This window comes from Oryzias latipes, chromosome 2 (genome assembly GCF_053564925.1).
Source record: "Oryzias latipes strain Hd-rR chromosome 2, Olatipes_Hd-rR_3.1".
Taxonomy (NCBI): Eukaryota; Metazoa; Chordata; class Actinopteri; order Beloniformes; family Adrianichthyidae; genus Oryzias; species Oryzias latipes.
In genome coordinates this window covers 45,071,482-45,083,295 of record NC_136238.1, presented here as the reverse complement: position 1 = coordinate 45,083,295, position 11,814 = coordinate 45,071,482, and the positions used below count along the sequence as shown (strand labels likewise).

Genomic DNA, 11,814 nt, shown 5'->3' with positions numbered 1-11,814 from the left:
TTGAATTGAATTGGAGTAATATGACATTTAGTTAGATAAATATGTAAATTTGAGTTGTAAAAACAATATTGAGTTGGATAGATTTAAGACATTAGGTTGAATACGTTTATCTACATTACTTATTACCAATTGAAGTAATTCATTTAAGTTGGATTATTTATATATATATGCATCACAATAAAAATAAAAAGGAGATAGAAACTCATATGTTTACTTTGTTCTTTTTCTCCAAGCAGAGTCTAAAAGTCTCAGCAGGAAAATGACAGCAGAGGATCCACTATTTATTATTTTTCATATTAATGTATCAGTATATTTTTTTCTGACATTTAGTCTTTAAAAATCACAGTTATTTGGTCATTTTTTTATTTTTTTATAAATAGTGTTATTTATTTTATTATAATGATCATGAATTAATACAACTTTATTATAGGGCTTTACAATCAAAGAAAGATAAAAGCAGTTTAAAGTTTTAAAGTAAAAGACTTAATGTGGCCTCACAAAAAAAAGTTTGGTGACTCCATCCTAGCATCCATGGCTACGTTCACACTGCAGGGCTTAGTGCTCAATTCTGAATTTTTGAACAAATTCAATTTTTTTGCAAGGCCGTTCATATTTCCAATAAAATGTGAACATCTGTGATCTCCTGTGTGACGGTGAAATGATCCAGAAGTGACCCGCAGTAGTCAACTCAACGGTGAACGACGTCACTCTTGTTTGTGGAAGTAGCTAACGTTAATGTGGTCCAGAGGGAATTCATTTTTCTTTGGCGGATGCACACAAAGGCAGGAGACGGAGGTACCAAGGTTATAATAATTTTATTAAAAAATGTTAAAAAACAAATAAAAATAGACCAGTTAAAATAAATGCACACAAAAAAAAAACAGAAACAGAGATTCAGTTTGCTGAAGACCTGAATAGCTAAAGGAGGTGGAGACTCCTAAAGTTGTTTTTTTTTTTTCAAGAAAATAACTGTTTTTCTGCAATATAGAATATAGAATCACTTGATCATCTGTGTTTTGAATGTATTTATGTTTACAGTTTTTGGGAGGATTTTTCTGTTGGTGCTCCTCAAATTTTCCTTTTCCTATTTCTATTCAGTTACAAAAACACATCGTATTATTAGTAGTTTCTGGTGATAATTTATTTGATTTGGCATTTAATACTGTATTAATTTCTGGAAAAGTCTTCATTCATAAGAGAAGATTTTTTTTAAACCAAACCATTATTCACTACATTTAAGAACTGTTTATATTTTAAATCACTAAAATACATGAAAAAAGAAAGCAATAAAACTGTCCATTTTCATTGAAGATCACATGTTGTATGACAATCCCTTGTATTGTGAACTACAATTCTAAATTTATTTTTTTAGTTGTATCTATTTCTTTTTTATTTCTTTCTCTTATAGTTATGTGAATGTGTATGTCATCTTTTGATCTTCAATAAAAAAAATAGAAAAAAAAACGGTACCTGTAGGGCTAACCAGAAGTATCCAACAGGAAGTGGGCGGTTCCAACAGCCAAATGCTGCCCATGACAATTATCCCCCCCCCCCCCACTGTACCTGAGCCAATTAATGTGTTTTAAGAATGAAGTCAAAATGTATTCATCCTCATTGAAACGTATTCAGAACCCAAGTCCTTTCATTAATGACTTTTGTAAATCTGCTACAAAATGGTTACTGATATAGGGTCTAGATTGTTGATTGCCTTAAATTTTAATTTATACTGAAAGTTTTTTTTATATCTTAATGTGTATAGTTTTTTTTTGTTTTGTTTTTTGTTAAGAGATGTGCAATTCATTGGGTGGTTGTGTCTGCGAGAGTTTTGTAATTATTTTTAAATATAAGTTAAAAAAAACCTGAGCCAAGTAATCCTGCCGCAGCTCCATCATTATTGTCTTTTTTACACAAGAAGAAAACAATACAAACATTTTTACAGTGAATTTATTCAGTCTAACATCAGGTATTTCTGCTTTGCAGACCTGCAGACAATGACAAAGGGTCAAACTAAACCAGAAATAATTTTTGTTCTAATGTGAGACTTCAGATAAACTGAGGTTGGATGTAAAAATTCTCTTAAATATTAAAAACAAAAAAGCTTCAGTCTCTATTAAGTCTCTACTCTAAACAGTTCTTCATCTCCTAAACAGTCATTTTATGCTTACATCTATGATTGCAGTTTGGTTTTGGGATTAATTCCAGTACATCAATTAAAAAAACAGTACATCGTAAATTTTAGTGACGTCATTTCCGCTTACCAAGCATTTTTGACAAAAGTATTTTTGTTTTTTAGACTTTTTATTAGAATATATTTCGTGACTTAAAAATGTAAATTATTTTCGTAAAAAAATAAATATTCAGATTATCGAAATGTAAAAGGCTTTTTCAGAACCAAGTCATCAGCGTGACCCGGAAGTAAACAGCAGCGCGTGGCGCTAGCAGCTTGTAGCTAGCTTGTGTTCAGAGACCGGCGGCGATTTTGTCTGGACATTCGTGACGTTTTTGGACTGAAAGGACGACACAAATTATCAGCATCGAGTGAAAAAGCATTGAAAACGCGTTCAGCGTAAAGAATGTGTTTGTAGGAGTTGGAGCTGAAGATCGGAGCAGGAACCATGTCTTCCCTTCAGTCTCTGAGAGAGTTGATCAGCGAGCGACTAGCTGCTGCTGCTGAAGAAATCTGCAGACTCTGTGAAGGAACCATCGTCCAGTACGAGGAGGAGCTCTGTCGTCAGCGCAGACTGCTGGATGTCATCTGGAAACCACAGCTGCAGCTCCACCACATAGGTATGTCACCTTCAGCAAACAGAGAAGAACACAATGAACAACACGTGACACGCACGCGACAATATGACATTTGGCCAAAATGTGCAAGAAATGTAAGCAAATCAGAGTCATTTAGCATAAATCTTCTTTAACTTCAGGACAATATCAGAATAGATGGATCACTGTTTCAGTGGAATTATGCAGCAAAAACTACAGAGTAGTTGACAGCATGATAGCATCGGATAAGATAATTGTAGGCAGATGTTGGACAGAACAACGTCCTGCTGATGATTCAGATGAGAAAAGAATTCCCTGATTAAATTGACAGATAACTTAAAGCTTAACCTGTTGTCGCTTTCTATGGAAGTGATTCTGTAGCATAATTTAAAATAAAAGTCTAAATCATAAATGCTTTTTCATTTTCAAAATGAAGCTGCATTTTTTACTCAAAATTATAACGAGAAAACAATCCACCAAAATGCTTTTTCATTTTCTTCTCCAACATTGATTATTCTGTCACTGAATTAAAATGATAAAGAAAATGGTATTTGACATCTCTCAGCGTCTGCCCTAAAGACCTCCGTCTGCAACATGTGGGCTTATTTTACCGTGTCTGAGACCAACGACTCACTCGCTGTTTGCAAAATGTGTTCAACAGAAGTGTCACAAAGAGGGTGAAAGGTCAAGCTTTAACACCACAATCTCACAAGCTATTTGAAAATTCACCACCACCATGTGTGGAAAGAATACAAAGCTGCTGTCATTGTCTTTACCACAGTTTTAGGGGCCAAAAGAAAAATTACAAGATTTAAAGTTGTTGATTTACAAGAAAAAAAACTCGTAAACTTTAGAGATTAAAGTGGAGGTGAGCATACAGAGCAGCAAGTGAACGCCACGCAGCAGCAGAGCAGACGGACTAAACTTACAGGTGAGTTGAATGTTTATTGATAACATTTCAAATGCTTGGAAGCTCCTTTGTTTAGGATTTATTAATGTTTTATTTATTGATGGATGGTTTGCAGGATCTCTGCAGCCGTTGATGAAGCCGTTGGTGTCCCTGCAGATGTCCACTTCAAACCTTTCTTCCTCCACCAAAGACCAGATCTCTAAATTTGTGGGATTTTTCCATCTGAGGAGGACCACTTTTTGGGATTTTCAACGTTCTAAAGGCCCGTACACACCGGGACGAATATTCGCCAGGCGTTATTCGCCAGCGTTTTTCGCCACGTTTTTTGTGTTCACACCCAGGCGATTTTCGCTGACGATTAGCCGAGCCAACATGCAATTTCATTCCCTGACGTTAGATGGCGCTTAATGTAAACAGAAATACTCCTGTACACAAGGTGGCGCTGCGCAACTTTACGCTGCTTAAAGTCGCTTTTCACTCAGAAGAAGAGAGCAAGTATTTACGCGATTGTCAGAATCAAACAAAGAAAACATGAATATTTCAAGCACCATTAGCTCCAACTGGTGCTTGGGTCGGGGATATTTAAGAATGTCCGTCATTATTTCTTAGCGGCAGTGTAGACGCTACTTGGCGTCTGTCTTCTTCGCTGGTATGTGTGCTCAGCAAGGCAGTTTTGTGTTTGAGCGCCCCCAAGTTGTGTTTTACTGTAACTTCAGAAGCTCCAGACACGTGTGCAAAAGCGCCATTCTCATTGGTCGAATAAATTTCGACGCGACGCGTCGAAAAAAAAAGACGAAGCTGAGGCGTTTTTTTTTTTTACGCTTTGACGCGTGGCGTTTTTTCGCGTCGGTGTGCACACTCACATTGGTGCCCTTTGTTTAGTCACGAGGCGTTAAACGTCGGCGAAAATCGCCGGCGAAATTCGTCCCGGTGTTTACGGGCCTTAATGCTAATATAACAGACTATTTTCATTCCTCTTTGTTGTTTTGTGTTGAAACGGGGCGTTTCATCTGGAGGAGGGGCCGTATGGAACACTGTTTCCCTCTGCATTGGTGTTCTGCATATGACAGGTTAGTGACGTCAGGTGACAAAGGGGTTTCTGGGTATGTGAATTAAGGAAAAATAAAGCTGTGTTCCTCTACACCCAAATGTGTCTTTGAGCTCCTTATTTTATGAAACTCTGCTTTACCAACACTGACAATAATCTGATTTTGAGTCGCCAAAAGGTTCTGAATTTCTTTGTTTTTCAAACCTATCTGGAAATAAAGCTTCACAAAAGGATCCACACATTTCATCTTTAAGCTAGGCTCCATTAAACGGAAAACGTTGGTGTTTTTTCCTCGTTAATCTATGGCTTTGTTCTTGTAAATTTGACTCAGAAGTCGTGATTAAAAAAAAAGTCTATCAACTGCCCTGAAACTCCATTTTAAGCGTTAGCACTCATTCAAAGAAAAAAAAGTTTCTGGGCATTTGAGAAGTATTTTAAAAATATCAGTTGACTATTGGTATCCATATCGGTTCTAAAAAGTCATAATGTTGCATCACTGCTACAGAGTGTATCAATGTTTAATCTAAATCTAATTTGAATAAAAGTTTTAGCTTGGTACATATGTGGATAATCTTAAAATGAACTTTTTACTCTATTGATGATCAAGAATTTATTACAGATTATGAATTAGCCAAACCTCCTTCCATGCAATATCTTCAACAAACATGTTCCAATAAGACACTCCTTCTCAATAATGTTTTGGCAGGCCCCCCCTACAAAAAAGAAAATGTTTCGCTTTCGTTTTAACCAGCTTGTTAAGCCTCTTCATGTCTTTTTACCACAGCTGAAAATATCTTTCATTCTCCATGAGGATGGATGGACACTTGACTTGTAGCGTTCCTTCCTCTCCTGGTGCTTAACTCAAATTCTACAGCCTCTCCTGTGACGGCGTAAAGGCCTGTTCACACCGGGACGAATTTCGCCGGCGATTTTCGCCGACGTTTAACGCCTCGTGACTAAACAAAGGGCACCAACGAGAGTGTGCACACCGACGCGAAAAAACGCCAGGCGTTAAAGCGTCCAAAAAAAAAAACGCCTCGGGTTCGTTTTTTTTTTTCGACGCGTCGCGTCGAAATCTACTCTACCAATGAGAACGGCGCTTTTGCTCACGTGTCTGGAGCTTCTGAAGTTACAGTAAAACACAACTTGGGGGCGCTCAAACACAAAACTGCCTTGCTGAGCACACATACCAGCGAAGAAGATAGACGCCAAGTAGCGTCTACACAGCCGCGAAGCAATAATGACGGACATTCTAAAACATCCCCGAACCAAGCACCAGTTGGAGCTACTGGTGCTTGAAATATTCATGTTTTCTTTGTTTGATTCTGACAAGCGTGTAAATACTTGCTCTCTTCTTCTGAGTGAAAAGCGACTTTAAGAAGCGTAAAGTTGCGCAGCGCCACCTTGTGTACAGGAGTATTTCTGTTTACATTAAGCGCCATCTAATGTCAGGGAATGAAATTGCATGTTCACTCCACTCATCGTCAGCGAAAATCGCCTGGGTGTGAACACAAAAAACGTGGCGAAAAACGCTGGCGAATAACGCCTGGCGAATATTCGTCCCGGTGTGTACGGGCCTTAACTCTTTGAGAATCTCCAGTCGCTTCTCTGCTACCATGTTGTTAACTGGTGACAACACTTAATTGATTGTGTAAATAATACGCCCCTGAAGTGGTGGAAAATAATTCAGAAATGAGTAGCAGGTGTGCCACTACTCTGATCAAATGTCAAAAGTCCATGTCTGTACTAACAGGTAATCTGAGGTAACTGACAGCCTACTGTGGCGCCCATCGCAATACTGATGAGAATCATTAAGTGATCTCTAATTTAGACTAGTTACAAACATGTCTTAATAGTGTTTCACTGCAACTTCATTACAAATATTTACAGCATCTAACAAAAGATCAAAAGGTTATGGCCTTGCCATATGAAAGTTATTGAACCTTTGCTGAACCTTTGTGATGTTTCTCAGCTGTTTTTACAGAAAACTTTCAATTCCTTAAGTCAGGATAAAACAATAATAACACAATTTTGTAAGTGCCTGAATACAAGAATTTTCTAAATAACAGAAGCAGAAAAAACATTGGACATCAACTTAATTCTTGTGTGGAACTGTTCTTGAAAAGATTGTGTGACATCCCCCAGATGGGATAGCGTAGAGGACAGAAAGTCAATGACCACATCCCTGCTTGTGTAACGTGTGTGTTCATAGTGTGTTGGTGTAGGGAGTGTGCGAATTAAGAGCTGTAGTTGGTATTAAAATTGGCGGGTAATATTTTAGAAATCATTAGAGTTAGGTGTTTGACCTGAACTCTCACCTCACAGAGAGAAGGCTCTAGTTTAGGCGTCAGGAACCTTTTTGGCCAAGAGAGCCATAAACGCCACATATTTTTAAATGTAAGTCTGAAAGAGCCATACATCAATGTAGCGTCCCTTTCCCACACTGAGGCACAGAGACTTAACCTCTTTTAAGGTTCTGTATTCTGGTTACTGCAGACCGTAACCAGCACTCTACAAATTATTCAGCAACTCCTCAATCTGTCCCGCTGAGAGCGCTTCCCCCAACTTTTTATTCCACCGTTCCCGTACCAGCCCTCCTATTTCCTTATTTGGCCCATAGCTGAACATCATTGGTCCAAACTCCCCAACGACAGAACTGAGGGCCAATCAGATCTCTGCTTGATGTGTTCAATGAACTCCGGAACTTAGAACCCAACCCAACTGCCACCCAGTTAAACTCAGTCTGCTACAATATGTTTAAAAGTAAAAATACAAGTGAATGTGTGCATTTGATGTAATTTCAACACTTTTTAAGTACAATAAATATGTGGATTCTTTTTAAAACCATTATTATGCTGTTGCTAATAAATGATGAGTATTTCTTAGCATTAATGTGACTTCTGGTGCTGCATGTTGGTTCTGCTGATGGTTTAGTCTGGTTGATACGTGGTGAGTTTCAGCTTCATGCAGGCATTGAGACTTCCATCCGTTAAACGTGATCATAGGTTGGTCTGAATGTTCTGTAGATGTAAGACAGACTGCTTACATGCAGACGTGGAGACAAACACACACTCACACGCGGCAGTATCTGACGGACAGCATGTATTAAGTTATGACATTGCATGCGCGATTCACCTTGCTGCCTGTGCCCACAACCCCCCCCCCCCCCCCTTCTCCCTCACACATCCCATCCCTGCAACTGCACGCTCTTTCTAAGAGACGGAAGCGTGCAATTGCAGGCACGGCAAGTCACAGGTTTCAGGCTGTTACAAACTCTGTGAAATAATAGATCATAATAAACTGATAAGTGCACAGATTTTTTTTCCTCCAAACACCGCTAATACTGCGCGCCCCTCTAGCATCGCATCATGCCTGAGAAGGACTGGTCTAATGAAAAAAAGATTTTTTAATTAAAGATTTGTTTACGAGCCACATGTGACCATCAAAAGAGCCATATATGGCTCGCGAGCCATGGGTTCCCGACCCCTGCACTAGTTGAAATCCCAGCTGGGTCCTTGCTGTATGGAGTTTGCATGTTCTTATTGTGCCCCTGCCATAGCACCCGTAGGTGTGGATATGAGTGTGTTCTGTGGTCATGTGATGGACTGGCAACCTGTCCATGGTGGACCCTGGCTTTGTCCTACTGTAGCTGGTATAAACTCCAGGATTCCCATGACCCCAAAAGGGGTTCAGAAAATGGATGAATGGGTGGATTATTTTTTTAATGTAAAATTTAAAGCAATTATCTTCTGACTGAAGTAATTCAAATTTTTATTGGTACTTTAATCAAGAACAAATTGTTTTAAAAGTGTAAACAGGATTCTTGTTGTTTTTGTGTCCCTGCAGCTCTCCCCCAGCATTGGGTGACTGAAGAGGAAGATCTCTGCAACCAGCAGAGGAACTTCAGAGTGGACCAGGAGGAACCAGAACCTCCACAGATTAAAGAAGAATTGAAGGAACCAGAACCTTCAGAAATTAAAGAGGAACTGCAGGAACCAGAACCTCCTCAGATTAAAGATGAGCAAGAACAGCTCTACATATGTCAAGGTGAACAGCAGATTGATCTGAAGCAGGAGACTGATACCTTGATGGAGATTCCTACTTATGAGGAAGATGAGAACCGTGAAGCAGATCTAAACAATCAGCAGAGTTTAAATGTAACTGATAGTCAGGATGAAGAAGGAAACCAACATGAAGAATCAACATCAACTACAGATGAAGAGACAGAATCATCATCAACTACAGATGAAGAGACAGAATCATCATCAACTACAGATGAAAAGACAGATCCACAGAACAGAGATCAGAGGAAGCGAAGAGACAGACATCATGTTCAAAGTGTGGACAGCTCTCACATGTCAGAAAGTCAGAGTGACATCAACTCGGAGGAAATAACAGAAAAACGTGTTCGTGACAAAACTTTAAGGAAAATTGCTTCAAGGAAGAAATGTAAAAAAAAAAAAAGAAACCAAAGAAATACTTTTGTCAAGAGTGTGGAAGAAGTTGTACAACTGCTCATAGTTTGAAGTATCACATGTCTACCCATACAGGAGAAAGGCCTTATTCCTGTAAAAAATGCGGCAAAAGATTTGTTCAGAAGTCTCATGTCACGTGTCACATGCTAACTCACACTGGAGAGAAGCCATATTGCTGTACGGAATGCAGAAGAAGTTTCACTCAAAGGCCTCATTTAACATCTCACATGTTAACCCACACCGGAGAGAAGCCATATTCCTGTAACGAATGCAACATGCGTTTCCGGTATAGATCTGTGCTCACTCATCACATGTTAACTCACACAGGAGAGAAGCCTTATTCCTGTAAGGAATGCAACAAGGACTTCAGGAAAAAATCTAATCTCTCATCTCACATGTTTACTCACGCAGCAGAGAAACCTTATTCCTGTAAAAAATGCAGCAAAAGTTTCACCCAAAGGTCTCTTGTCACACGTCACATGTTAACCCACACAGGGTAGAAACGGCTTCGTATTTCCAGTCCAACAATCATTCCTCCTTTTCAGGAGAAATAATTATAGGTATCACTGTACGTTTCATGTTCTGCGACAAATGATTCTTGTTTACGGAGGTTCATTTTTTTAAAGTAAAGTAAAACCTGTGTTTAAAGTGAAGCAGGTTAGTTCTTCGGAGAAAAAGTTTTTATATGTTCCTAAATAAATGTATTTCAGCCGTGTGTCAATTCGGAACAAAAAACTTTGTGGGTTTTTTTGTTAATTGCTTTTAGTATCCTGTTGCAAAGTGTCAAATAAAAGACAATATTTGTTAGTTTGTATTGGAATTAATATGAAATTCGTTTTGAAATGATAACCAAGTCATAGATCCATCAACCTATACCTGTTAGCTAGCTGACCTCAGTCTAGACCTGTGTTTCCAAGTGAAGCAGGTTAATTCATCAGAGAAAATGTTTATTAAATGTTCCTAAATAAATGATTTTCAGCCGTTTCTGAAGCACTCTGTATGTGTTTGTCATTTCTTACAAAAACGTTGTTTCTTGGTTAGTTCAAAGTCAAAGTCAGCTTTATTGTCAAATACGCTGCATCCATAAGACATACAGCACAGATGAAATTGCTTTCCTCTCACCCCACAGTGCAAGCAACATATAAAATAAAAAGTAAACGACTTAAAAAAAAAAGTTGCGTATGGAAGCGATTCTGTAGCATTAATAAATAAAATAATTAATAATTAATTATTTATTAAAATAATTAATAAAAAGCAAAGTCTGCTGTTGCTTTTTCATTTTCAAAATGAAGCTGCATTTTTGGACTCAAAAAAATTTGGGGATTTACATACTGAAGATACAATTGAGACTTTTAAAAAAGGTCGACAGCTACTGCCCCTTGGAAAGGGCTAATTCTGAGTTTAAACATGTGGAAGTGTATTGTAAGTTAAGTTCTAAGTGTTATATAAGGTACAATCTGTAATGTGGTTGTGATGTGTTGAAGCGTTGTTAAATGTTTTTGGCTGTGGTTCATGTTATAAAGGTCATTTTTCATATTCTGTACTTTGTGGTTCTTTATGGCAGAACATAGCCCACACTTAGGAGGCAGCAAAACACTCAAACTGTCAATGAAGGTTCTCGTTCATCCAGGTGGTGTAGTATTGAGGTTGAGTCACATCAGCCGTACTTAAAAAAATGTAAATCCAGCTTGACATGGGAACCGTTAATATGTTTATTAATCACATACAAGCAATTTATAAATGGTTTTTAAAGATCAACCGCTATTTGGTCAAGCTTTAGATTGGGGGGCTGCAAAACACTCAATAAACTTTTAATAAGAACACTGTTAATATGTTTATTAATCCCATACAAGCAATTTGTAAATAGCTTGTGAACAGGATTAACAAATGCTAATAAATGTCTTTATAAGCATCTTAATACAACATTACTCATGCTTGTTAATGTCTTATAAGTAGTTTATTAAGGGACATGTTAATATATTTATAAGCAGATTAATTCAACTTGTAAGTCAGTTGTAACACATTAACAAATGCTAATTAATGTACTTATAAGCAACTTACTAAAACCTTACTAGTGCTTGTTAATGTCTTATAAATAGTTTATTAAGGACTTATTCATGCTAATAAATGTACTTATAAGAAGCTTACTAAGACATTTCTAGTGTTTGTTAATGTTTTGTAAATAGTTTATTAAGGACTTGGTAATGTCTTATAAATAGTCTATCAAGGACTCTTATTATAAAACGTTACCCGTTCTTCCACAAAAAAAGCACTGTCCACACGGATTAAATATGAAACGATGAGCATACAGGCGCTTCATAATACTCATAACATTAATAAAAAGCATGTTTGGAAGATCGCCTCATATATTACCGAGCTGCTGCATAAATGTATGTGGCAACAAAGGTTTGTTTACAACGGGACCCATTTCCCTTCCGGTAATTTTAACACTACTGTGCATGCCCAAATGATTTATCCCGACCAAAAGTGTGACCCATGTGAACGTTTGTTCTAATCAGAAACAGGTTTTCTGTGCCCATGTGCACTGTTGAATTTTAACCCGACCATTGATCCCATCAAGATATTTTGCCCATGTAACCGCAGCTATTGTAAAGGTA

At 37.8% G+C, this 11,814-nt stretch overlaps 1 protein-coding gene across 2 annotated transcripts in view; it reads right to left on the bottom strand.

Annotated features, from left to right (window-relative positions):
- The window catches only part of LOC111948779 (uncharacterized), a 360,906-nt gene that overhangs the window by 174,236 nt on the left and 174,856 nt on the right, over nt 1-11,814 (bottom strand). The window lies entirely within an intron of this gene.